Here is a 24,527-nt window from a genome sequence, read left to right as displayed (position 1 = left end):
TATTTACTTTTATATTTTTTTCTTGTTGCTTTGCACCTTTTTTTTCCCTCGTCGAACAAGTCTCAATTATCCTGAAATTGATCCTTCACGCTTGCGCTTATACATTTGCGCCGACAACTTTGACCGACGATCCGGGCTTCGATCCAGCCGTACCGTTCCTGACTTGTCTCGCGCCTTCAGATCCGCCTTCATGCTTCGATGAGAAGCAAAATATAAAGCAATCGTTCCGACGGAGCTAAATTACTACAGCATAAAGAACGAAGGGGAAATTTGGATTTCGAAACAAAAAAGGGAGGGGTGCAACAAGAGGACTTCCCAGGGGGTCACCCATCCTAGTACTACTCTCGCCCAAGCACGCTTAACTTCGGAGTTCTGATGGGATCCGGTGCATTAGTGCTGGTATGATCGCACCCGCCATGTTCCTTTCGCTTTATTCTTTTAAACTGCCCCGTCCTGTGAAGCAGTGTGGCTTTTCTGGACCCGAATTCATTTTAAGCGTCAATTCAAGAATTTCCCCTCATCCTTTTATTTATTTACTTTTACATTTTTTTCTTGTTGATTTGCACCATTTTTTTTCCCTCGTCGCGCAACTCTCAATTATCCTGAAATTGATCCTTCACGCTTGCGCTTATACATTTGCGCCGACAACTTTGACCGACGATCCTGGCTTCGCTCCAGCTGTACCGTTCCTGACTTGTCTCGCGCCTTCAGATCCGCCTTCATGCTTCGATGAGAAGCAAAATATAAAGCAATCGTTCCGACGGAGCTAAATTACTACAGCATAAAGAACGAAGGGGAAATTTGGATTTCGAAACAAAAAAGGGAGGGGTGCAACACGAGGATTTCCCAGGGGGTCACCTAGGGGTGTCAACGGGCCGGGTCCGGGCCGGAATTCATTATTCCGGACCCGGACCCGGATCCGACCCGTTTACCCGACGGGTCTTTTATTCGGTGTTCCGGATCCGGACCCGGCGAGTCTCGGATCCGGGTCGGGTTTACCCGATCAAATTTGCCAAAATTTATAATTTCTAACAAAAAAGAGAATAAGATATATTTGTAAACAAATTTCTAGCTAATGCAAAGAAAAAACCAAATAAGAAAATAAATCAAATTGATTTTACTCAAATACATCATCCTAATCAAATTATATTGATAATATATATTTTTTATAAATTATTAAATCATTTATATCCGGATCCGGGTCTAATACGGGTCGGAATACTATATTCCGTATCCGACCCGTTTTTTTGTTTGAAAAAACGGATCCGGATCCGGATAACGGAATTAAATCCCTACCCATACCCGCAAAAATTTCAGGGATCCGATCCGGATCCGGGTGTAGACCCGACCCGTTGACCGGCCTAGGATCACCCATCCTAGTACTACTGTCGCCCAAGCACGCTTAACTTCGAAGTTCTGATGGGATCCGGTGCATTAGTGCTGGTATGATCGCACCCGCCATGTTCCTTTCGCTTTATTCTTTTAAACTGTCACGTCCTGTGAAGCAGTTTGGCTTTTCTGGACCCGAATTCATTCTAAGCGTCAATTCATGAATTTCCTCTCATCCTTTTATTTATTTACTTTTATATTTTTTTCTTGTTGCTTTGCACCTTTTTTTTCCCTCGTCGAACAAGTCTCAATTATCCTGAAATTGATCCTTCACGCTTGCGCTTATACATTTGCGCCGACAACTTTGACCGACGATCCGGGCTTCGATCCAGCCGTACCGTTCCTGACTTGTCTCGCGCCTTCAGATCCGCCTTCATGCTTCGATGAGAAGCAAAATATAAAGCAATCGTTCCGACGGAGCTAAATTACTACAGCATAAAGAACGAAGGGGAAATTTGGATTTCGAAACAAAAAAGGGAGGGGTGCAACACGAGGACTTCCCAGGGGGTCACCCATCCTAGTACTACTCTCGCCCAAGCACGCTTAACTTCGGAGTTCTGATGGGATCCGGTGCATTAGTGCTGGTATGATCGCACCCGCCATGTTCCTTTCGCTTTATTCTTTTAAACTGCCCCGTCCTGTGAAGCAGTGTGGCTTTTCTGGACCCGAATTCATTCTAAGCGTCAATTCAAGAATTTCCCCTCATCCTTTTATTTATTTACTTTTACATTTTTTTCTTGTTGATTTGCACCATTTTTTTTTCCCTCGTCGCGCAACTCTCAATTATCCTGAAATTGATCCTTCACGCTTGCGCTTATACATTTGCGCCGACAACTTTGACCGACGATCCGGGCTTCGATCCAGCCGTACCGTTCCTGACTTGTCTCGCGCCTTCAGATCCGCCTTCATGCTTCGATGAGAAGCAAAAAATAAAGCAATCGTTCCGACGGAGCTAAATTACTACAGCATAAAGAACGAAGGGGAAATTTGGATTTCGAAACAAAAAAGGGAGGGGTGCAACACGAGGATTTCCCAGGGGGTCACCTAGGGGTGTCAACGGGCCGGGGTCCGGGCCGGAATTCATTATTCCGGACCCGGACCCGGATCCGACCCGTTTACCCGACGGGTCTTTTATTCGGTGTTCCGGATCCGGACCCGGCGAGTCTCGGATCCGGGTCGGGTCTACCCGAACAAATTTGCCAAAATTTATAATTTCTAACAAAAAAGAGAAAAAGATATATTTGTAAACAAATTTCTAGCTAATGCAAAGAAAAAACCAAATAAGAAAATAAATCAAATTGATTTTACTCAAATACATCATCCTAATCAAATTATATTGATAATATATATTTTTTATAAATTATTAAATCATTTATATCCGGATCCGGGTCTAATACGGGTCGGAATACTATATTCCGTATCCGACCCGTTTTTTTGTTTGAAAAAACGGATCCGGATCCGGATAACGGAATTAAATCCCTACCCATACCCGCAAAAATTTCAGGGATCCGATCCGGATCCGGGTGTAGACCCGACCCGTTGACCGGCCTAGGGTCACCCATCCTAGTACTACTGTCGCCCAAGCACGCTTAACTTCGAAGTTCTGATGGGATCCGGTGCATTAGTGCTGGTATGATCGCACCCGCCATGTTCCTTTCGCTTTATTCTTTTAAACTGTCACGTCCTGTGAAGCAGTTTGGCTTTTCTGGACCCGAATTCATTCTAAGCGTCAATTCATGAATTTCCTCTCATCCTTTTATTTATTTACTTTTATATTTTTTTCTTGTTGCTTTGCACCTTTTTTTTCCCTCGTCGAACAACTCTCAATTATCCTGAAATTGATCCTTCACGCTTGCGCTTATACATTTGCGCCGACAACTTTGACCGACGATCCGGGCTTCGATCCAGCCGTACCGTTCCTGACTTGTCTCGCGCCTTCAGATCCGCCTTCATGCTTCGATGAGAAGCAAAATATAAAGCAATCGTTCCGACGGAGCTAAATTACTACAGCATAAAGAACGAAGGGGAAATTTGGATTTCGAAACAAAAAAGGGAGGGGTGCAACACGAGGACTTCCCAGGGGGTCACCCATCCTAGTACTACTCTCGCCCAAGCACGCTTAACTTCGGAGTTCTGATGGGATCCGGTGCATTAGTGCTGATATGATCGCACCCGCCATGTTCCTTTCGCTTTATTCTTTTAAACTGCCCCGTCCTGTGAAGCAGTGTGGCTTTTCTGGACCCGAATTCATTCTAAGCGTCAATTCAAGAATTTCCCCTCATCCTTTTATTTATTTACTTTTACATTTTTTTCTTGTTGATTTGCACCATTTTTTTTCCCTCGTCGCGCAACTCTCAATTATCCTGAAATTGATCCTTCACGCTTGCGCTTATACATTTGCGCCGACAACTTTGACCGACGATCCGGGCTTCGATCCAGCCGTACCGTTCCTGACTTGTCTCGCGCCTTCAGATCCGCCTTCATGCTTCGATGAGAAGCAAAATATAAAGCAATCGTTCCGACGGAGCTAAATTACTACAGCATAAAGAACGAAGGGGAAATTTGGATTTCGAAACAAAAAAGGGAGGGGTGCAACACGAGGATTTCCCAGGGGGTCACCTAGGGGTGTCAACGGGCCGGGTCCGGGCCGGAATTCATTATTCCGGACCCGGACCCGGATCCGACCCGTTTACCCGACGGGTCTTTTATTCGGTGTTCCGGATCCGGACCCGGCGAGTCTCGGATCCGGGTCGGGTATACCCGAACAAATTTGCCAAAATTTATAATTTCTAACAAAAAAGAGAAAAAGATATATTTGTAAACAAATTTCTAGCTAATGCAAAGAAAAAACCAAATAAGAAAATAAATCAAATTGATTTTACTCAAATACATCATCCTAATCAAATTATATTGATAATATATATTTTTTATAAATTATTAAATCATTTATATCCGGATCCGGGTCTAATACGGGTCGGAATACTATATTCCGTATCCGACCCGTTTTTTTGTTTGAAAAAACGGATCCGGATCCGGATAACGGAATTAAATCCCTACCCATACACGCAAAAATTTCAGGGATCCGATCCGGATCCGGGTGTAGACCCGACCCGTTGACCGGCCTAGGATCACCCATCCTAGTACTACTGTCGCCCAAGCACGCTTAACTTCGAAGTTCTGATGGGATCCGGTGCATTAGTGCTGGTATGATCGCACCCGCCATGTTCCTTTCGCTTTATTCTTTTAAACTGTCACGTCCTGTGAAGCAGTTTGGCTTTTCTGGACCCGAATTCATTCTAAGCGTCAATTCATGAATTTCCTCTCATCCTTTTATTTATTTACTTTTATATTTTTTTCTTGTTGCTTTGCACCTTTTTTTTCCCTCGTCGAACAAGTCTCAATTATCCTGAAATTGATCCTTCACGCTTGCGCTTATACATTTGCGCCGACAACTTTGACCGACGATCCGGGCTTCGATCCAGCCGTACCGTTCCTGACTTGTCTCGCGCCTTCAGATCCGCCTTCATGCTTCGATGAGAAGCAAAATTTAAAGCAATCGTTCCGACGGAGCTAAATTACTACAGCATAAAGAACGAAGGGGAAATTTGGATTTCGAAACAAAAAAGGGAGGGGTGCAACACGAGGACTTCCCAGGGGGTCACCCATCCTAGTACTACTCTCGCCCAAGCACGCTTAACTTCAGAGTTCTGATGGGATCCGGTGCATTAGTGCTGGTATGATCGCACCCGCCATGTTCCTTTCGCTTTATTCTTTTAAACTGCCCCGTCCTGTGAAGCAGTGTGGCTTTTCTGGACCCGAATTCATTTTAAGCGTCAATTCAAGAATTTCCCCTCATCCTTTTATTTATTTACTTTTACATTTTTTTCTTGTTGATTTGCACCATTTTTTTTTCCCTCGTCGCGCAACTCTCAATTATCCTGAAATTGATCCTTCACGCTTGCGCTTATACATTTGCGCCGACAACTTTGACCGACGATCCGGGCTTCGATCCAGCCGTACCGTTCCTGACTTGTCTCGCGCCTTCAGATCCGCCTTCATGCTTCGATGAGAAGCAAAATATAAAGCAATCGTTCCGACGGAGCTAAATTACTACAGCATAAAGAACGAAGGGGAAATTTGGATTTCGAAACAAAAAAGGGAGGGGTGCAACACGAGGATTTCCCAGGGGGTCACCTAGGGGTGTCAACGGGCCGGGTCCGGGCCGGAATTCATTATTCCGGACCCGGACCCGGATCCGACCCGTTTACCCGACGGGTCTTTTATTCGGTGTTCCGGATCCGGACCCGGCGAGTCTCGGATCCGGGTCGGGTCTACCCGAACAAATTTGCCAAAATTTATAATTTCTAACAAAAAAGAGAAAAAGATATATTTGTAAACAAATTTCTAGCTAATGCAAAGAAAAAACCAAATAAGAAAATAAATCAAATTGATTTTACTCAAATACATCATCCTAATCAAATTATATTGATAATATATATTTTTTATAAATTATTAAATCATTTATATCCGGATCCGGGTCTAATACGGGTCGGAATACTATATTCCGTATCCGACCCGTTTTTTTGTTTGAAAAAACGGATCCGGATCCGGATAACGGAATTAAATCCCTACCCATACCCGCAAAAATTTCAGGGATCCGATCCGGATCCGGGTGTAGACCCGACCCGTTGACCGGCCTAGGGTCACCCATCCTAGTACTACTGTCGCGCAAGCACGCTTAACTTCGAAGTTCTGATGGGATCCGGTGCATTAGTGCTGGTATGATCGCACCCGCCATGTTCCTTTCGCTTTATTCTTTTAAACTGTCACGTCCTGTGAAGCAGTTTGGCTTTTCTGGACCCGAATTCATTCTAAGCGTCAATTCATGAATTTCCTCTCATCCTTTTATTTATTTACTTTTATATTTTTTTCTTGTTGCTTTGCACCTTTTTTTTCCCTCGTCGAACAACTCTCAATTATCCTGAAATTGATCCTTCACGCTTGCGCTTATACATTTGCGCCGACAACTTTGACCGACGATCCGGGCTTCGATCCAGCCGTACCGTTCCTGACTTGTCTCGCGCCTTCAGATCCGCCTTCATGCTTCGATGAGAAGCAAAATATAAAGCAATCGTTCCGACGGAGCTAAATTACTACAGCATAAAGAACGAAGGGGAAATTTGGATTTCGAAACAAAAAAGGGAGGGGTGCAACAAGAGGACTTCCCAGGGGGTCACCCATCCTAGTACTACTCTCGCCCAAGCACGCTTAACTTCGGAGTTCTGATGGGATCCGGTGCATTAGTGCTGGTATGATCGCACCCGCCATGTTCCTTTCGCTTTATTCTTTTAAACTGCCCCGTCCTGTGAAGCAGTGTGGCTTTTCTGGACCCGAATTCATTTTAAGCGTCAATTCAAGAATTTCCCCTCATCCTTTTATTTATTTACTTTTACATTTTTTTCTTGTTGATTTGCACCATTTTTTTTCCCTCGTCGCGCAACTCTCAATTATCCTGAAATTGATCCTTCACGCTTGCGCTTATACATTTGCGCCGACAACTTTGACCGACGATCCTGGCTTCGCTCCAGCTGTACCGTTCCTGACTTGTCTCGCGCCTTCAGATCCGCCTTCATGCTTCGATGAGAAGCAAAATATAAAGCAATCGTTCCGACGGAGCTAAATTACTACAGCATAAAGAACGAAGGGGAAATTTGGATTTCGAAACAAAAAAGGGAGGGGTGCAACACGAGGATTTCCCAGGGGGTCACCTAGGGGTGTCAACGGGCCGGGTCCGGGCCGGAATTCATTATTCCGGACCCGGACCCGGATCCGACCCGTTTACCCGACGGGTCTTTTATTCGGTGTTCCGGATCCGGACCCGGCGAGTCTCGGATCCGGGTCGGGTTTACCCGATCAAATTTGCCAAAATTTATAATTTCTAACAAAAAAGAGAATAAGATATATTTGTAAACAAATTTCTAGCTAATGCAAAGAAAAAACCAAATAAGAAAATAAATCAAATTGATTTTACTCAAATACATCATCCTAATCAAATTATATTGATAATATATATTTTTTATAAATTATTAAATCATTTATATCCGGATCCGGGTCTAATACGGGTCGGAATACTATATTCCGTATCCGACCCGTTTTTTTGTTTGAAAAAACGGATCCGGATCCGGATAACGGAATTAAATCCCTACCCATACCCGCAAAAATTTCAGGGATCCGATCCGGATCCGGGTGTAGACCCGACCCGTTGACCGGCCTAGGATCACCCATCCTAGTACTACTGTCGCCCAAGCACGCTTAACTTCGAAGTTCTGATGGGATCCGGTGCATTAGTGCTGGTATGATCGCACCCGCCATGTTCCTTTCGCTTTATTCTTTTAAACTGTCACGTCCTGTGAAGCAGTTTGGCTTTTCTGGACCCGAATTCATTCTAAGAGTCAATTCATGAATTTCCTCTCATCCTTTTATTTATTTACTTTTATATTTTTTTCTTGTTGCTTTGCACCTTTTTTTTCCCTCGTCGAACAAGTCTCAATTATTCTGAAATTGATCCTTCACGCTTGCGCTTATACATTTGCGCCGACAACTTTGACCGACGATCCGGGCTTCGATCCAGCCGTACCGTTCCTGACTTGTCTCGCGCCTTCAGATCCGCCTTCATGCTTCGATGAGAAGCAAAATATAAAGCAATCGTTCCGACGGAGCTAAATTACTACAGCATAAAGAACGAAGGGGAAAGTTGGATTTCGAAACAAAAAAGGGAGGGGTGCAACACGAGGACTTCCCAGGGGGTCACCCATCCTAGTACTACTCTCGCCCAAGCACGCTTAACTTCGGAGTTCTGATGGGATCCGGTGCATTAGTGCTGGTATGATCGCACCCGCCATGTTCCTTTCGCTTTATTCTTTTAAACTGCCCCGTCCTGTGAAGCAGTGTGGCTTTTCTGGACCCGAATTCATTCTAAGCGTCAATTCAAGAATTTCCCCTCATCCTTTTATTTATTTACTTTTACATTTTTTTCTTGTTGATTTGCACCATTTTTTTTTCCCTCGTCGCGCAACTCTCAATTATCCTGAAATTGATCCTTCACGCTTGCGCTTATACATTTGCGCCGACAACTTTGACCGACGATCCGGGCTTCGATCCAGCCGTACCGTTCCTGACTTGTCTCGCGCCTTCAGATCCGCCTTCATGCTTCGATGAGAAGCAAAAAATAAAGCAATCGTTCCGACGGAGCTAAATTACTACAGCATAAAGAACGAAGGGGAAATTTGGATTTCGAAACAAAAAAGGGAGGGGTGCAACACGAGGATTTCCCAGGGGGTCACCTAGGGGTGTCAACGGGCCGGGGTCCGGGCCGGAATTCATTATTCCGGACCCGGACACGGATCCGACCCGTTTACCCGACGGGTCTTTTATTCGGTGTTCCGGATCCGGACCCGGCGAGTCTCGGATCCGGGTCGGGTCTACCCGAACAAATTTGCCAAAATTTATAATTTCTAACAAAAAAGAGAAAAAGATATATTTGTAAACAAATTTCTAGCTAATGCAAAGAAAAAACCAAATAAGAAAATAAATCAAATTGATTTTACTCAAATACATCATCCTAATCAAATTATATTGATAATATATATTTTTTATAAATTATTAAATCATTTATATCCGGATCCGGGTCTAATACGGGTCGGAATACTATATTCCGTATCCGACCCGTTTTTTTGTTTGAAAAAACGGATCCGGATCCGGATAACGGAATTAAATCCCTACCCATACCCGCAAAAATTTCAGGGATCCGATCCGGATTCGGGTGTAGACCCGACCCGTTGACCGGCCTAGGGTCACCCATCCTGGTACTACTGTCGCCCAAGCACGCTTAACTTCGAAGTTCTGATGGGATCCGGTGCATTAGTGCTGGTATGATCGCACCCGCCATGTTCCTTTCGCTTTATTCTTTTAAACTGTCACGTCCTGTGAAGCAGTTTGGCTTTTCTGGACCCGAATTCATTCTAAGAGTCAATTCATGAATTTCCTCTCATCCTTTTATTTATTTACTTTTATATTTTTTTCTTGTTGCTTTGCACCTTTTTTTTCCCTCGTCGAACAAGTCTCAATTATCCTGAAATTGATCCTTCACGCTTGCGCTTATACATTTGCGCCGACAACTTTGACCGACGATCCGGGCTTCGATCCAGCCGTACCGTTCCTGACTTGTCTCGCGCCTTCAGATCCGCCTTCATGCTTCGATGAGAAGCAAAATATAAAGCAATCGTTCCGACGGAGCTAAATTACTACAGCATAAAGAACGAAGGGGAAATTTGGATTTCGAAACAAAAAAGGGAGGGGTGCAACAAGAGGACTTCCCAGGGGGTCACCCATCCTAGTACTACTCTCGCCCAAGCACGCTTAACTTCGGAGTTCTGATGGGATCCGGTGCATTAGTGCTGGTATGATCGCACCCGCCATGTTCCTTTCGCTTTATTCTTTTAAACTGCCCCGTCCTGTGAAGCAGTGTGGCTTTTCTGGACCCGAATTCATTTTAAGCGTCAATTCAAGAATTTCCCCTCATCCTTTTATTTATTTACTTTTACATTTTTTTCTTGTTGATTTGCACCATTTTTTTTCCCTCGTCGCGCAACTCTCAATTATCCTGAAATTGATCCTTCACGCTTGCGCTTATACATTTGCGCCGACAACTTTGACCGACGATCCTGGCTTCGCTCCAGCTGTACCGTTCCTGACTTGTCTCGCGCCTTCAGATCCGCCTTCATGCTTCGATGAGAAGCAAAATATAAAGCAATCGTTCCGACGGAGCTAAATTACTACAGCATAAAGAACGAAGGGGAAATTTGGATTTCGAAACAAAAAAGGGAGGGGTGCAACACGAGGATTTCCCAGGGGGTCACCTAGGGGTGTCAACGGGCCGGGTCCGGGCCGGAATTCATTATTCCGGACCCGGACCCGGATCCGACCCGTTTACCCGACGGGTCTTTTATTCGGTGTTCCGGATCCGGACCCGGCGAGTCTCGGATCCGGGTCGGGTTTACCCGATCAAATTTGCCAAAATTTATAATTTCTAACAAAAAAGAGAATAAGATATATTTGTAAACAAATTTCTAGCTAATGCAAAGAAAAAACCAAATAAGAAAATAAATCAAATTGATTTTACTCAAATACATCATCCTAATCAAATTATATTGATAATATATATTTTTTATAAATTATTAAATCATTTATATCCGGATCCGGGTCTAATACGGGTCGGAATACTATATTCCGTATCCGACCCGTTTTTTTGTTTGAAAAAACGGATCCGGATCCGGATAACGGAATTAAATCCCTACCCATACCCGCAAAAATTTCAGGGATCCGATCCGGATCCGGGTGTAGACCCGACCCGTTGACCGGCCTAGGATCACCCATCCTAGTACTACTGTCGCCCAAGCACGCTTAACTTCGAAGTTCTGATGGGATCCGGTGCATTAGTGCTGGTATGATCGCACCCGCCATGTTCCTTTCGCTTTATTCTTTTAAACTGTCACGTCCTGTGAAGCAGTTTGGCTTTTCTGGACCCGAATTCATTCTAAGAGTCAATTCATGAATTTCCTCTCATCCTTTTATTTATTTACTTTTATATTTTTTTCTTGTTGCTTTGCACCTTTTTTTTCCCTCGTCGAACAAGTCTCAATTATCCTGAAATTGATCCTTCACGCTTGCGCTTATACATTTGCGCCGACAACTTTGACCGACGATCCGGGCTTCGATCCAGCCGTACCGTTCCTGACTTGTCTCGCGCCTTCAGATCCGCCTTCATGCTTCGATGAGAAGCAAAATATAAAGCAATCGTTCCGACGGAGCTAAATTACTACAGCATAAAGAACGAAGGGGAAATTTGGATTTCGAAACAAAAAAGGGAGGGGTGCAACACGAGGACTTCCCAGGGGGTCACCCATCCTAGTACTACTCTCGCCCAAGCACGCTTAACTTCGGAGTTCTGATGGGATCCGGTGCATTAGTGCTGGTATGATCGCACCCGCCATGTTCCTTTCGCTTTATTCTTTTAAACTGCCCCGTCCTGTGAAGCAGTGTGGCTTTTCTGGACCCGAATTCATTCTAAGCGTCAATTCAAGAATTTCCCCTCATCCTTTTATTTATTTACTTTTACATTTTTTTCTTGTTGATTTGCACCATTTTTTTTTCCCTCGTCGCGCAACTCTCAATTATCCTGAAATTGATCCTTCACGCTTGCGCTTATACATTTGCGCCGACAACTTTGACCGACGATCCGGGCTTCGATCCAGCCGTACCGTTCCTGACTTGTCTCGCGCCTTCAGATCCGCCTTCATGCTTCGATGAGAAGCAAAAAATAAAGCAATCGTTCCGACGGAGCTAAATTACTACAGCATAAAGAACGAAGGGGAAATTTGGATTTCGAAACAAAAAAGGGAGGGGTGCAACACGAGGATTTCCCAGGGGGTCACCTAGGGGTGTCAACGGGCCGGGGTCCGGGCCGGAATTCATTATTCCGGACCCGGACACGGATCCGACCCGTTTACCCGACGGGTCTTTTATTCGGTGTTCCGGATCCGGACCCGGCGAGTCTCGGATCCGGGTCGGGTCTACCCGAACAAATTTGCCAAAATTTATAATTTCTAACAAAAAAGAGAAAAAGATATATTTGTAAACAAATTTCTAGCTAATGCAAAGAAAAAACCAAATAAGAAAATAAATCAAATTGATTTTACTCAAATACATCATCCTAATCAAATTATATTGATAATATATATTTTTTATAAATTATTAAATCATTTATATCCGGATCCGGGTCTAATACGGGTCGGAATACTATATTCCGTATCCGACCCGTTTTTTTGTTTGAAAAAACGGATCCGGATCCGGATAACGGAATTAAATCCCTACCCATACCCGCAAAAATTTCAGGGATCCGATCCGGATCCGGGTGTAAACCCGACCCGTTGACCGGCCTAGGGTCACCCATCCTAGTACTACTGTCGCGCAAGCACGCTTAACTTCGAAGTTCTGATGGGATCCGGTGCATTAGTGCTGGTATGATCGCACCCGCCATGTTCCTTTCGCTTTATTCTTTTAAACTGCCACGTCCTGTGAAGCAGTTTGGCTTTTTTGGACCCGAATTCATTCTAAGCGTCAATTCATGAATTTCCTCTCATCCTTTTATTTATTTACTTTTATATTTTTTTCTTGTTGCTTTGCACCTTTTTTTTCCCTCGTCGAACAACTCTCAATTATCCTGAAATTGATCCTTCACGCTTGCGCTTATACATTTGCGCCGACAACTTTGACCGACGATCCGGGTTTCGATCCAGCCGTACCGTTCCTGACTTGTCTCGCGCCTTCAGATCCGCCTTCATGCTTCGATGAGAAGCAAAATATAAAGCAATCGTTCCGTCGGAGCTAAATTACTACAGCATAAAGAACGAAGGGGAAATTTGGATTTCGAAACAAAAAAGGGAGGGGTGCAACACGAGGACTTCCCAGGGGGTCACCCATCCTAGTACTACTCTCGCCCAAGCACGCTTAACTTCGGAGTTCTGATGGGATCCGGTGCATTAGTGCTGGTATGATCGCACCCGCCATGTTCCTTTCGCTTTATTCTTTTAAACTGCCCCGTCCTGTGAAGCAGTGTGGCTTTTCTGGACCCGAATTCATTTTAAGCGTCAATTCAAGAATTTCCCCTCATCCTTTTATTTATTTACTTTTACATTTTTTTCTTGTTGATTTGCACCATTTTTTTTCCCTCGTCGCGCAACTCTCAATTATCCTGAAATTGATCCTTCACGCTTGCGCTTATACATTTGCGCCGACAACTTTGACCGACGATCCGGGCTTCGATCCAGCCGTACCGTTCCTGACTTGTCTCGCGCCTTCAGATCCGCCTTCATGCTTCGATGAGAAGCAAAATATAAAGCAATCGTTCCGACGGAGCTAAATTACTACAGCATAAAGAACGAAGGGGAAATTTGGATTTCGAAACAAAAAAGGGAGGGGTGCAACACGAGGATTTCCCAGGGGGTCACCTAGGGGTGTCAACGGGCCGGGGTCCGGGCCGGAATTCATTATTCCGGACCCGGACCCGGATCCGACCAGTTTACCCGACGGGTCTTTTATTCGGTGTTCCGGATCCGGACCCGGCGAGTCTCGGATCCGGGTCGGGTCTACCCGAACAAATTTGCCAAAATTTATAATTTCTAACAAAAAAGAGAAAAAGATATATTTGTGAACAAATTTCTAGCTAATGCAAAGAAAAAACCAAATAAGAAAATAAATCAAATTGATTTTACTCAAATACATCATCCTAATCAAATTATATTGATAATATATATTTTTTATAAATTATTAAATCATTTATATCCGGATCCGGGTCTAATACGGGTCGGAATACTATATTCCGTATCCGACCCGTTTTTTTGTTTGAAAAAACGGATCCGGATCCGGATAACGGAATTAAATCCCTACCCATACCCGCAAAAATTTCAGGGATCCGATCCGGATCCGGGTGTAGACCCGACCCGTTGACCGGCCTAGGGTCACCCATCCTAGTACTACTCTCGCCCAAGCACGCTTAACTTCGGAGTTCTGATGGGATCCGGTGCATTAGTGCTGGTATGATCGCACCCGCCATGTTCCTTTCGCTTTATTCTTTTAAACTGCCCCGTCCTGTGAAGCAGTGTGGCTTTTCTGGACCCGAATTCATTTTAAGCGTCAATTCAAGAATTTCCCCTCATCCTTTTATTTATTTACTTTTACATTTTTTTCTTGTTGATTTGCACCATTTTTTTTTCCCTCGTCGCGCAACTCTCAATTATCCTGAAATTGATCCTTCACGCTTGCGCTTATACATTTGCGCCGACAACTTTGACCGACGATCCGGGCTTCGATCCAGCCGTACCGTTCCTGACTTGTCTCGCGCCTTCAGATCCGCCTTCATGCTTCGATGAGAAGCAAAATATAAAGCAATCGTTCCGACGGAGCTAAATTACTACAGCATAAAGAACGAAGGGGAAATTTGGATTTCGAAACAAAAAAGGGAGGGGTGCAACACGAGGATTTCCCAGGGGGTCACCTAGGGGTGTCAACGGGCCGGGTCCGGGCCGGAATTCATTATTCCGGACCCGGACCCGGATCCGACCCGTTTACCCGACGGGTCTTTTATTCGGTGTTCCGGATCCGGACCCGGCGAGTCTCGGATCCGGGTCGGGTCTACCCGAACAAATTTGCCAAAATTTATAATTTCTAACAAAAAAGAGAAAAAGATATATTTGTAAACAAATTTCTAGCTAATGCAAAGAAAAAACCAAATAAGAAAATAAATCAAATTGATTTTACTCAAATACATCATCCTAATCAAATTATATTGATAATATATATTTTTTATAAATTATTAAATCATTTATATCCGGATCCGGGTCTAATACGGGTCGGAATACTATATTCCGTATCCGACCCGTTTTTTTGTTTGAAAAAACGGATCCGGATCCGGATAACGGAATTAAATCCCTACCCATACCCGCAAAAATTTCAGGGATCCGATCCGGATCCGGGTGTAGACCCGACCCGTTGACCGGCCTAGGGTCACCCATCCTGGTACTACTGTCGCCCAAGCACGCTTAACTTCGAAGTTCTGATGGGATCCGGTGCATTAGTGCTGGTATGATCGCACCCGCCATGTTCCTTTCGCTTTATTCTTTTAAACTGTCACGTCCTGTGAAGCAGTTTGGCTTTTCTGGACCCGAATTCATTCTAAGAGTCAATTCATGAATTTCCTCTCATCCTTTTATTTATTTACTTTTATATTTTTTTCTTGTTGCTTTGCACCTTTTTTTTCCCTCGTCGAACAAGTCTCAATTATCCTGAAATTGATCCTTCACGCTTGCGCTTATACATTTGCGCCGACAACTTTGACCGACGATCCGGGCTTCGATCCAGCCGTACCGTTCCTGACTTGTCTCGCGCCTTCAGATCCGCCTTCATGCTTCGATGAGAAGCAAAATATAAAGCAATCGTTCCGACGGAGCTAAATTACTACAGCATAAAGAACGAAGGGGAAATTTGGATTTCGAAACAAAAAAGGGAGGGGTGCAACACGAGGATTTCCCAGGGGGTCACCTAGGGGTGTCAACGGGCCGGGTCCGGGCCGGAATTCATTATTCCGGACCCGGACCCGGATCCGACCCGTTTACCCGACGGGTCTTTTATTCGGTGTTCCGGATCCGGACCCGGCGAGTCTCGGATCCGGGTCGGGTTTACCCGATCAAATTTGCCAAAATTTATAATTTCTAACAAAAAAGAGAATAAGATATATTTGTAAACAAATTTCTAGCTAATGCAAAGAAAAAACCAAATAAGAAAATAAATCAAATTGATTTTACTCAAATACATCATCCTAATCAAATTATATTGATAATATATATTTTTTATAAATTATTAAATCATTTATATCCGGATCCGGGTCTAATACGGGTCGGAATACTATATTCCGTATCCGACCCGTTTTTTTGTTTGAAAAAACGGATCCGGATCCGGATAACGGAATTAAATCCCTACCCATACCCGCAAAAATTTCAGGGATCCGATCCGGATCCGGGTGTAGACCCGACCCGTTGACCGGCCTAGGATCACCCATCCTAGTACTACTGTCGCCCAAGCACGCTTAACTTCGAAGTTCTGATGGGATCCGGTGCATTAGTGCTGGTATGATCGCACCCGCCATGTTCCTTTCGCTTTATTCTTTTAAACTGTCACGTCCTGTGAAGCAGTTTGGCTTTTCTGGACCCGAATTCATTCTAAGAGTCAATTCATGAATTTCCTCTCATCCTTTTATTTATTTACTTTTATATTTTTTTCTTGTTGCTTTGCACCTTTTTTTTCCCTCGTCGAACAAGTCTCAATTATCCTGAAATTGATCCTTCACGCTTGCGCTTATACATTTGCGCCGACAACTTTGACCGACGATCCGGGCTTCGATCCAGCCGTACCGTTCCTGACTTGTCTCGCGCCTTCAGATCCGCCTTCATGCTTCGATGAGAAGCAAAATATAAAGCAATCGTTCCGACGGAGCTAAATTACTACAGCATAAAGAACGAAGGGGAAATTTGGATTTCGAAACAAAAAAGGGAGGGGTGCAACACGAGGACTTCCCAGGGGGTCACCCATCCTAGTACTACTCTCGCCCAAGCACGCTTAACTTCGGAGTTCTGATGGGATCCGGTGCATTAGTGCTGGTATGATCGCACCCGCCATGTTCCTTTCGCTTTATTCTTTTAAACTGCCCCGTCCTGTGAAGCAGTGTGGCTTTTCTGGACCCGAATTCATTCTAAGCGTCAATTCAAGAATTTCCCCTCATCCTTTTATTTATTTACTTTTACATTTTTTTCTTGTTGATTTGCACCATTTTTTTTTCCCTCGTCGCGCAACTCTCAATTATCCTGAAATTGATCCTTCACGCTTGCGCTTATACATTTGCGCCGACAACTTTGACCGACGATCCGGGCTTCGATCCAGCCGTACCGTTCCTGACTTGTCTCGCGCCTTCAGATCCGCCTTCATGCTTCGATGAGAAGCAAAAAATAAAGCAATCGTTCCGACGGAGCTAAATTACTACAGCATAAAGAACGAAAGGGAAATTTGGATTTCGAAACAAAAAAGGGAGGGGTGCAACACGAGGATTTCCCAGGGGGTCACCTAGGGGTGTCAACGGGCCGGGGTCCGGGCCGGAATTCATTATTCCGGACCCGGACACGGATCCGACCCGTTTACCCGACGGGTCTTTTATTCGGTGTTCCGGATCCGGACCCGGCGAGTCTCGGATCCGGGTCGGGTCTACCCGAACAAATTTGCCAAAATTTATAATTTCTAACAAAAAAGAGAAAAAGATATATTTGTAAACAAATTTCTAGCTAATGCAAAGAAAAAACCAAATAAGAAAATAAATCAAATTGATTTTACTCAAATACATCATCCTAATCAAATTATATTGATAATATATATTTTTTATAAATTATTAAATCATTTATATCCGGATCCGGGTCTAATACGGGTCGGAATACTATATTCCGTATCCGACCCGTTTTTTTGTTTGAAAAAACGGATCCGGATCCGGATAACGGAATTAAATCCCTACCCATACCCGCAAAAATTTCAGGGATCCGATCCGGATCCGGGTGTAAACCCGACCCGTTGACCGGCCTAGGGTCACCCATCCTAGTACTACTGTCGCGCAAGCACGCTTAACTTCGAAGTTCTGATGGGATCCGGTGCATTAGTGCTGGTATGATCGCACCCGCCATGTTCCTTTCGCTTTATTCTTTTAAACTGCCACGTCCTGTGAAGCAGTTTGGCTTTTTTGGACCCGAATTCATTCTAAGCGTCAATTCATGAATTTCCTCTCATCCTTTTATTTATTTACTTTTATATTTTTTTCTTGTTGCTTTGCACCTTTTTTTTCCCTCGTCGAACAACTCTCAATTATCCTGAAATTGATCCTTCACGCTTGCGCTTATACATTTGCGCCGACAACTTTGACCGACGATCCGGGTTTCGATCCAGCCGTACCGTTCCTGACTTGTCTCGCGCCTTCAGATCCGCCTTCATGCTTCGATGAGAAGCAAAATATAAAGCAATCGTTCCGTCGGAGCTAAATTACTACAGCATAAAGAACGAAGGGGAAATTTGGATTTCGAAACAAAAAAGGGAGGGGTGCAACACGAGGACTTCCCAGGGGGTCACCCATCCTAGTACTACTCTCGCCCAAGCACGCTTAACTTCGGAGTTTTGATGGGATCCGGTGCATTAGTGCTGGTATGATCGCACCCGCCATGTTCCTTTCGCTTTATTCTTTTAAACTGCCCCGTCCTGTGAAGCAGTGTGGCTTTTCTGGACCCGAATTCATTTTAAGCGTCAATTCAAGAATTTCCCCTCATCCTTTTATTTATTTACTTTTACATTTTTTTCTTGTTGATTTGCACCATTTTTTTTCCCTCGTCGCGCAACTCTCAATTATCCTGAAATTGATCCTTCACGCTTGCGCTTATACATTTGCGCCGACAACTTTGACCGACGATCCGGGCTTCGATCCAGCCGTACCGTTCCTGACTTGTCTCGCGCCTTCAGATCCGCCTTCATGCTTCGATGAGAAGCAAAATATAAAGCAATCGTTCCGACGGAGCTAAATTACTACAGCATAAAGAACGAAGGGGAAATTTGGATTTCGAAACAAAAAAGGGAGGGGTGCAACACGAGGATTTCCCAGGGGGTCACCTAGGGGTGTCAACGGGCCGGGGTCCGGGCCGGAATTCATTATTCCGGACCCGGACCCGGATCCGACCAGTTTACCCGACGGGTCTTTTATTCGGTGTTCCGGATCCGGACCCGGCGAGTCTCGGATCCGGGTCGGGTCTACCCGAACAAATTTGCCAAAATTTATAATTTCTAACAAAAAAGAGAAAAAGATATATTTGTGAACAAATTTCTAGCTAATGCAAAGAAAAAACCAAATAAGAAAATAAATCAAATTGATTTTACTCAAATACATCATCCTAATCAAATTATATTGATAATATATATTTTTTATAAATTATTAAATCATTTATATCCGGATCCGGGTCTAATACGGGTCGGAATACTATATTCCGTATCCGACCCGTTTTTTTGTTTGAAAAAACGGATCCGGATCCGGATAACGGAATTAAATCCCTACCCATACCCGCAAAAATTTCAGGGATCCGATCCGGATCCGGGTGTAGACCCGACCCGTTGACCGGCCTAGGGTCACCCATCCTAGTACTACTCTCGCCCAAGCACGCTTAACTTCGGAGTTCTGATGGGATCCGGTGCATTAGTGCTGGTATGATCGCACCCGCCATGTTCCTTTCGCTTTATTCTTTTAAACTGCCCCGTCCTGTGAAGCAGTGTGGCTTTTCTGGACCCGAATTCATTTTAAGCGTCAATTCAAGAATTTCCCCTCATCCTTTTATTTATTTACTTTTACATTTTTTTCTTGTTGATTTGCACCATTTTTTTTTCCCTCGTCGCGCAACTCTCAATTATCCTGAAATTGATCCTTCACGCTTGCGCTTATACATTTGCGCCGACAACTTTGACCGACGATCCGGGCTTCGATCCAGCCGTACCGTTCCTGACTTGTCTCGCGCCTTCAGATCCGCCTTCATGCTTCGATGAGAAGCAAAATATAAAGCAATCGTTCCGACGGAGCTAAATTACTACAGCATAAAGAACGAAGGGGAAATTTGGATTTCGAAACAAAAAAGGGAGGGGTGCAACACGAGGATTTCCCAGGGGGTCACCTAGGGGTGTCAACGGGCCGGGTCCGGGCCGGAATTCATTATTCCGGACCCGGACCCGGATCCGACCCGTTTACCCGACGGGTCTTTTATTCGGTGTTCCGGATCCGGACCCGGCGAGTCTCGGATCCGGGTCGGGTCTACCCGAACAAATTTGCCAAAATTTATAATTTCTAACAAAAAAGAGAAAAAGATATATTTGTAAACAAATTTCTAGCTAATGCAAAGAAAAAACCAAATAAGAAAATAAATCAAATTGATTTTACTCAAATACATCATCCTAATCAAATTATATTGATAATATATATTTTTTATAAATTATTAAATCATTTATATCCGGATCCGGGTCTAATACGGGTCGGAATACTATATTCCGTATCCGACCCGTTTTTTTGTTTGAAAAAACGGATCCGGATCCGGATAACGGAATTAAATCCCTACCCATACCCGCAAAAATTTCAGGGATCCGATCCGGATCCGGGTGTAGACCCGACCCGTTGACCGGCCTAGGGTCACCCATCCTGGTACTACTGTCGCGCAAGCACGCTTAACTTCGAAGTTCTGATGGGATCCGGTGCATTAGTGCTGGTATGATCGCACCCGCCATGTTCCTTTCGCTTTATTCTTTTAAACTGTCACGTCCTGTGAAGCAGTTTGGCTTTTCTGGACCCGAATTCATTCTAAGCGTCAATTCATGAATTTCCTCTCATCCTTTTATTTATTTACTTTTATATTTTTTTCTTGTTGCTTTGCACCTTTTTTTTCCCTCGTCGAACAACTCTCAATTATCCTGAAATTGATCCTTCACGCTTGCGCTTATACATTTGCGCCGACAACTTTGACCGACGATCCGGGCTTCGATCCAGCCGTACCGTTCCTCACTTGTCTCGCGCCTTCAGATCCGCCTTCATGCTTCGATGAGAAGCAAAATATAAAGCAATCGTTCCGACGGAGCTAAATTACTACAGCATAAAGAACGAAGGGGAAATTTGGATTTCGAAACAAAAAAGGGAGGGGTGCAACAAGAGGACTTCCCAGGGGGTCACCCATCCTAGTACTACTCTCGCCCAAGCACGCTTAACTTCGGAGTTCTGATGGGATCCGGTGCATTAGTGCTGGTATGATCGCACCCGCCATGTTCCTTTCGCTTTATTCTTTTAAACTGCCCCGTCCTGTGAAGCAGTGTGGCTTTTCTGGACCCGAATTCATTTTAAGCGTCAATTCAAGAATTTCCCCTCATCCTTTTATTTATTTACTTTTACATTTTTTTCTTGTTGATTTGCACCATTTTTTTTCCCTCGTCGCGCAACTCTCAATTATCCTGAAATTGATCCTTCACGCTTGCGCTTATACATTTGCGCCGACAACTTTGACCGACGATCCTGGCTTCGCTCCAGCCGTACCGTTCCTGACTTGTCTCGCGCCTTCAGATCCGCCTTCATGCTTCGATGAGAAGCAAAATATAAAGCAATCGTTCCGACGGAGCTAAATTACTACAGCATAAAGAACGAAGGGGAAATTTGGATTTCGAAACAAAAAAGGGAGGGGTGCAACACGAGGATTTCCCAGGGGGTCACCTAGGGGTGTCAACGGGCCGGGTCCGGGCCGGAATTCATTATTCCGGACCCGGACCCGGATCCGACCCGTTTACCCGACGGGTCTTTTATTCGGTGTTCCGGATCCGGACCCGGCGAGTCTCGGATCCGGGTCGGGTCTACCCGATCAAATTTGCCAAAATTTATAATTTCTAACAAAAAAGAGAATAAGATATATTTGTAAACAAATTTCTAGCTAATGCAAAGAAAAAACCAAATAAGAAAATAAATCAAATTGATTTTACTCAAATACATCATCCTAATCAAATTATATTGATAATATATATTTTTTATAAATTATTAAATCATTTATATCCGGATCCGGGTCTAATACGGGTCGGAATACTATATTCCGTATCCGACCCGTTTTTTTGTTTGAAAAAACGGATCCGGATCCGGATAACGGAATTAAATCCCTACCCATACCCGCAAAAATTTCAGGGATCCGATCCGGATCCGGGTGTAGACCCGACCCGTTGACCGGCCTAGGATCACCCATCCTAGTACTACTGTCGCCCAAGCACGCTTAACTTCGAAGTTCTGATGGGATCCGGTGCATTAGTGCTGGTATGATCGCACCCGCCATGTTCCTTTCGCTTTATTCTTTTAAACTGTCACGTCCTGTGAAGCAGTTTGGCTTTTCTGGACCCGAATTCATTCTAAGAGTCAATTCATGAATTTCCTCTCATCCTTTTATTTATTTACTTTTATATTTTTTTCTTGTTGCTTTGCACCTTTTTTTTCCCTCGTCGAACAAGTCTCAATTATCCTGAAATTGATCCTTCACGCTTGCGCTTATACATTTGCGCCGACAACTTTGACCGACGATCCGGGCTTCGATCCAGCCGTACCGTTCCTGACTTGTCTCGCGCCTTCAGATCCGCCTTCATGCTTCGATGAGAAGCAAAATATAAAGCAATCGTTCCGACGGAGCTAAATTACTACAGCATAAAGAACGAAGGGGAAATTTGGATTTCGAAACAAAAAAGGGAGGGGTGCAACACGAGGACTTCCCAGGGGGTCACCCATCCTAGTACTACTCTCGCCCAAGCACGCTTAACTTCGGAGTTCTGATGGGATCCGGTGCATTAGTGCTGGTATGATCGCACCCGCCATGTTCCTTTCGCTTTATTCTTTTAAACTGCCCCGTCCTGTGAAGCAGTGTGGCTTTTCTGGACCCGAATTCATTCTAAGCGTCAATTCAAGAATTTCCCCTCATCCTTTTATTTATTTACTTTTACATTTTTTTCTTGTTGATTTGCACCATTTTTTTTTCCCTCGTCGCGCAACTCTCAATTATCCTGAAATTGATCCTTCACGCTTGCGCTTATACATTTGCGCCGACAACTTTGACCGACGATCCGGGCTTCGATCCAGCCGTACCGTTCCTGACTTGTCTCGCGCCTTCAGATCCGCCTTCATGCTTCGATGAGAAGCAAAAAATAAAGCAATCGTTCCGACGGAGCTAAATTACTACAGCATAAAGAACGAAGGGGAAATTTGGATTTCGAAACAAAAAAGGGAGGGGTGCAACACGAGGATTTCCCAGGGGGTCACCTAGGGGTGTCAACGGGCCGGGGTCCGGGCCGGAATTCATTATTCCGGACCCGGACCCGGATCCGACCCGTTTACCCGACGGGTCTTTTATTCGGTGTTCCGGATCCGGACCCGGCGAGTCTCGGATCCGGGTCGGGTCTACCCGAACAAATTTGCCAAAATTTATAATTTCTAACAAAAAAGAGAAAAAGATATATTTGTAAACAAATTTCTAGCTAATGCAAAGAAAAAACCAAATAAGAAAATAAATCAAATTGATTTTACTCAAATACATCATCCTAATCAAATTATATTGATAATATATATTTTTTATAAATTATTAAATCATTTATATCCGGATCCGGGTCTAATACGGGTCGGAATACTATATTCCGTATCCGACCCGTTTTTTTGTTTGAAAAAACGGATCCGGATCCGGATAACGGAATTAAATCCCTACCCATACCCGCAAAAATTTCAGGGATCCGATCCGGATCCGGGTGTAGACCCGACCCGTTGACCGGCCTAGGGTCACCCATCCTAGTACTACTGTCGCCCAAGCACGCTTAACTTCGAAGTTCTGATGGGATCCGGTGCATTAGTGCTGGTATGATCGCACCCGCCATGTTCCTTTCGCTTTATTCTTTTAAACTGTCACGTCCTGTGAAGCAGTTTGGCTTTTCTGGACCCGAATTCATTCTAAGCGTCAATTCATGAATTTCCTCTCATCCTTTTATTTATTTACTTTTATATTTTTTTCTTGTTGCTTTGCACCTTTTTTTTCCCTCGTCGAACAACTCTCAATTATCCTGAAATTGATCCTTCACGCTTGCGCTTATACATTTGCGCCGACAACTTTGACCGACGATCCGGGCTTCGATCCAGCCGTACCGTTCCTGACTTGTCTCGCGCCTTCAGATCCGCCTTCATGCTTCGATGAGAAGCAAAATATAAAGCAATCGTTCCGACGGAGCTAAATTACTACAGCATAAAGAACGAAGGGGAAATTTGGATTTCGAAACAAAAAAGGGAGGGGTGCAACACGAGGACTTCCCAGGGGGTCACCCATCCTAGTACTACTCTCGCCCAAGCACGCTTAACTTCGGAGTTCTGATGGGATCCGGTGCATTAGTGCTGGTATGATCGCACCCGCCATGTTCCTTTCGCTTTATTCTTTTAAACTGCCCCGTCCTGTGAAGCAGTGTGGCTTTTCTGGACCCGAATTCATTCTAAGCGTCAATTCAAGAATTTCCCCTCATCCTTTTATTTATTTACTTTTACATTTTTTTCTTGTTGATTTGCACCATTTTTTTTTCCCTCGTCGCGCAACTCTCAATTATCCTGAAATTGATCCTTCACGCTTGCGCTTATACATTTGCGCCGACAACTTTGACCGACGATCCGGGCTTCGATCCAGCCGTACCGTTCCTGACTTGTCTCGCGCCTTCAGATCCGCCTTCATGCTTCGATGAGAAGCAAAATATAAAGCAATCGTTCCGACGGAGCTAAATTACTACAGCATAAAGAACGAAGGGGAAATTTGGATTTCGAAACAAAAAAGGGAGGGGTGCAACACGAGGATTTCCCAGGGGGTCACCTAGGGGTGTCAACGGGCCGGGTCCGGGCCGGAATTCATTATTCCGGACCCGGACCCGGA

The 24,527-nt window shown here is 44.3% G+C and overlaps 14 non-coding genes and 16 pseudogenes across 14 annotated transcripts; all 30 read right to left on the bottom strand.

The window, feature by feature from the left end:
- Positions 1 to 294: 294 nt before the first annotated feature.
- Positions 295 to 413, bottom strand: LOC140017906 (5S ribosomal RNA). The gene has a single exon (XR_011824212.1). It is a non-coding gene; the product is annotated as a 5S ribosomal RNA (ribosomal RNA).
- A 926-nt stretch (positions 414 to 1,339) lies between these two features.
- On the bottom strand, positions 1,340 to 1,457 carry LOC140020592 (5S ribosomal RNA; annotated as a pseudogene).
- A 411-nt stretch (positions 1,458 to 1,868) lies between these two features.
- On the bottom strand, positions 1,869 to 1,987 carry LOC140017324 (5S ribosomal RNA). The gene has a single exon (XR_011823634.1). It is a non-coding gene; the product is annotated as a 5S ribosomal RNA (ribosomal RNA).
- A 928-nt stretch (positions 1,988 to 2,915) lies between these two features.
- LOC140019842 (5S ribosomal RNA) lies at positions 2,916 to 3,033 on the bottom strand (annotated as a pseudogene).
- A 411-nt stretch (positions 3,034 to 3,444) lies between these two features.
- LOC140017657 (5S ribosomal RNA) lies at positions 3,445 to 3,563 on the bottom strand. Its single transcript, XR_011823964.1, has one exon. It is a non-coding gene; the product is annotated as a 5S ribosomal RNA (ribosomal RNA).
- A 926-nt stretch (positions 3,564 to 4,489) lies between these two features.
- Positions 4,490 to 4,607, bottom strand: LOC140020591 (5S ribosomal RNA; annotated as a pseudogene).
- Positions 4,608 to 5,018: 411 nt separating this feature from the next.
- Positions 5,019 to 5,137, bottom strand: LOC140017644 (5S ribosomal RNA). The gene has a single exon (XR_011823951.1). It is a non-coding gene; the product is annotated as a 5S ribosomal RNA (ribosomal RNA).
- Positions 5,138 to 6,064: 927 nt separating this feature from the next.
- LOC140020759 (5S ribosomal RNA) lies at positions 6,065 to 6,182 on the bottom strand (annotated as a pseudogene).
- Positions 6,183 to 6,593: 411 nt separating this feature from the next.
- Positions 6,594 to 6,712, bottom strand: LOC140017905 (5S ribosomal RNA). Its single transcript, XR_011824211.1, has one exon. It is a non-coding gene; the product is annotated as a 5S ribosomal RNA (ribosomal RNA).
- Positions 6,713 to 7,638: 926 nt separating this feature from the next.
- Positions 7,639 to 7,756, bottom strand: LOC140020590 (5S ribosomal RNA; annotated as a pseudogene).
- Positions 7,757 to 8,167: 411 nt separating this feature from the next.
- LOC140017323 (5S ribosomal RNA) lies at positions 8,168 to 8,286 on the bottom strand. The gene has a single exon (XR_011823633.1). It is a non-coding gene; the product is annotated as a 5S ribosomal RNA (ribosomal RNA).
- Positions 8,287 to 9,214: 928 nt separating this feature from the next.
- Positions 9,215 to 9,332, bottom strand: LOC140020230 (5S ribosomal RNA; annotated as a pseudogene).
- A 411-nt stretch (positions 9,333 to 9,743) lies between these two features.
- On the bottom strand, positions 9,744 to 9,862 carry LOC140017904 (5S ribosomal RNA). The gene has a single exon (XR_011824210.1). It is a non-coding gene; the product is annotated as a 5S ribosomal RNA (ribosomal RNA).
- A 926-nt stretch (positions 9,863 to 10,788) lies between these two features.
- Positions 10,789 to 10,906, bottom strand: LOC140020589 (5S ribosomal RNA; annotated as a pseudogene).
- Positions 10,907 to 11,317: 411 nt separating this feature from the next.
- On the bottom strand, positions 11,318 to 11,436 carry LOC140017322 (5S ribosomal RNA). The gene has a single exon (XR_011823632.1). It is a non-coding gene; the product is annotated as a 5S ribosomal RNA (ribosomal RNA).
- A 928-nt stretch (positions 11,437 to 12,364) lies between these two features.
- Positions 12,365 to 12,482, bottom strand: LOC140020772 (5S ribosomal RNA; annotated as a pseudogene).
- A 411-nt stretch (positions 12,483 to 12,893) lies between these two features.
- LOC140017321 (5S ribosomal RNA) lies at positions 12,894 to 13,012 on the bottom strand. Its single transcript, XR_011823631.1, has one exon. It is a non-coding gene; the product is annotated as a 5S ribosomal RNA (ribosomal RNA).
- A 927-nt stretch (positions 13,013 to 13,939) lies between these two features.
- Positions 13,940 to 14,057, bottom strand: LOC140018205 (5S ribosomal RNA; annotated as a pseudogene).
- Positions 14,058 to 14,984: 927 nt separating this feature from the next.
- On the bottom strand, positions 14,985 to 15,102 carry LOC140020229 (5S ribosomal RNA; annotated as a pseudogene).
- A 925-nt stretch (positions 15,103 to 16,027) lies between these two features.
- LOC140020588 (5S ribosomal RNA) lies at positions 16,028 to 16,145 on the bottom strand (annotated as a pseudogene).
- A 411-nt stretch (positions 16,146 to 16,556) lies between these two features.
- On the bottom strand, positions 16,557 to 16,675 carry LOC140017320 (5S ribosomal RNA). The gene has a single exon (XR_011823630.1). It is a non-coding gene; the product is annotated as a 5S ribosomal RNA (ribosomal RNA).
- A 928-nt stretch (positions 16,676 to 17,603) lies between these two features.
- On the bottom strand, positions 17,604 to 17,721 carry LOC140020771 (5S ribosomal RNA; annotated as a pseudogene).
- Positions 17,722 to 18,132: 411 nt separating this feature from the next.
- LOC140017848 (5S ribosomal RNA) lies at positions 18,133 to 18,251 on the bottom strand. Its single transcript, XR_011824154.1, has one exon. It is a non-coding gene; the product is annotated as a 5S ribosomal RNA (ribosomal RNA).
- Positions 18,252 to 19,178: 927 nt separating this feature from the next.
- On the bottom strand, positions 19,179 to 19,296 carry LOC140018204 (5S ribosomal RNA; annotated as a pseudogene).
- A 927-nt stretch (positions 19,297 to 20,223) lies between these two features.
- On the bottom strand, positions 20,224 to 20,341 carry LOC140020780 (5S ribosomal RNA; annotated as a pseudogene).
- Positions 20,342 to 20,752: 411 nt separating this feature from the next.
- LOC140017903 (5S ribosomal RNA) lies at positions 20,753 to 20,871 on the bottom strand. Its single transcript, XR_011824209.1, has one exon. It is a non-coding gene; the product is annotated as a 5S ribosomal RNA (ribosomal RNA).
- Positions 20,872 to 21,797: 926 nt separating this feature from the next.
- On the bottom strand, positions 21,798 to 21,915 carry LOC140020587 (5S ribosomal RNA; annotated as a pseudogene).
- Positions 21,916 to 22,326: 411 nt separating this feature from the next.
- Positions 22,327 to 22,445, bottom strand: LOC140017319 (5S ribosomal RNA). The gene has a single exon (XR_011823629.1). It is a non-coding gene; the product is annotated as a 5S ribosomal RNA (ribosomal RNA).
- A 928-nt stretch (positions 22,446 to 23,373) lies between these two features.
- Positions 23,374 to 23,491, bottom strand: LOC140019840 (5S ribosomal RNA; annotated as a pseudogene).
- A 411-nt stretch (positions 23,492 to 23,902) lies between these two features.
- On the bottom strand, positions 23,903 to 24,021 carry LOC140017317 (5S ribosomal RNA). The gene has a single exon (XR_011823627.1). It is a non-coding gene; the product is annotated as a 5S ribosomal RNA (ribosomal RNA).
- Positions 24,022 to 24,527: the final 506 nt, after the last annotated feature.

The sequence above is a fragment of the Coffea arabica genome, chromosome 11c (genome assembly GCF_036785885.1).
Source record: "Coffea arabica cultivar ET-39 chromosome 11c, Coffea Arabica ET-39 HiFi, whole genome shotgun sequence".
Classification (NCBI taxonomy): Eukaryota; Viridiplantae; Streptophyta; class Magnoliopsida; order Gentianales; family Rubiaceae; genus Coffea; species Coffea arabica.
The sequence above is the reverse complement of the archived record's forward strand: the minus strand, read 5'-3'. Positions and strand labels throughout refer to the sequence as shown.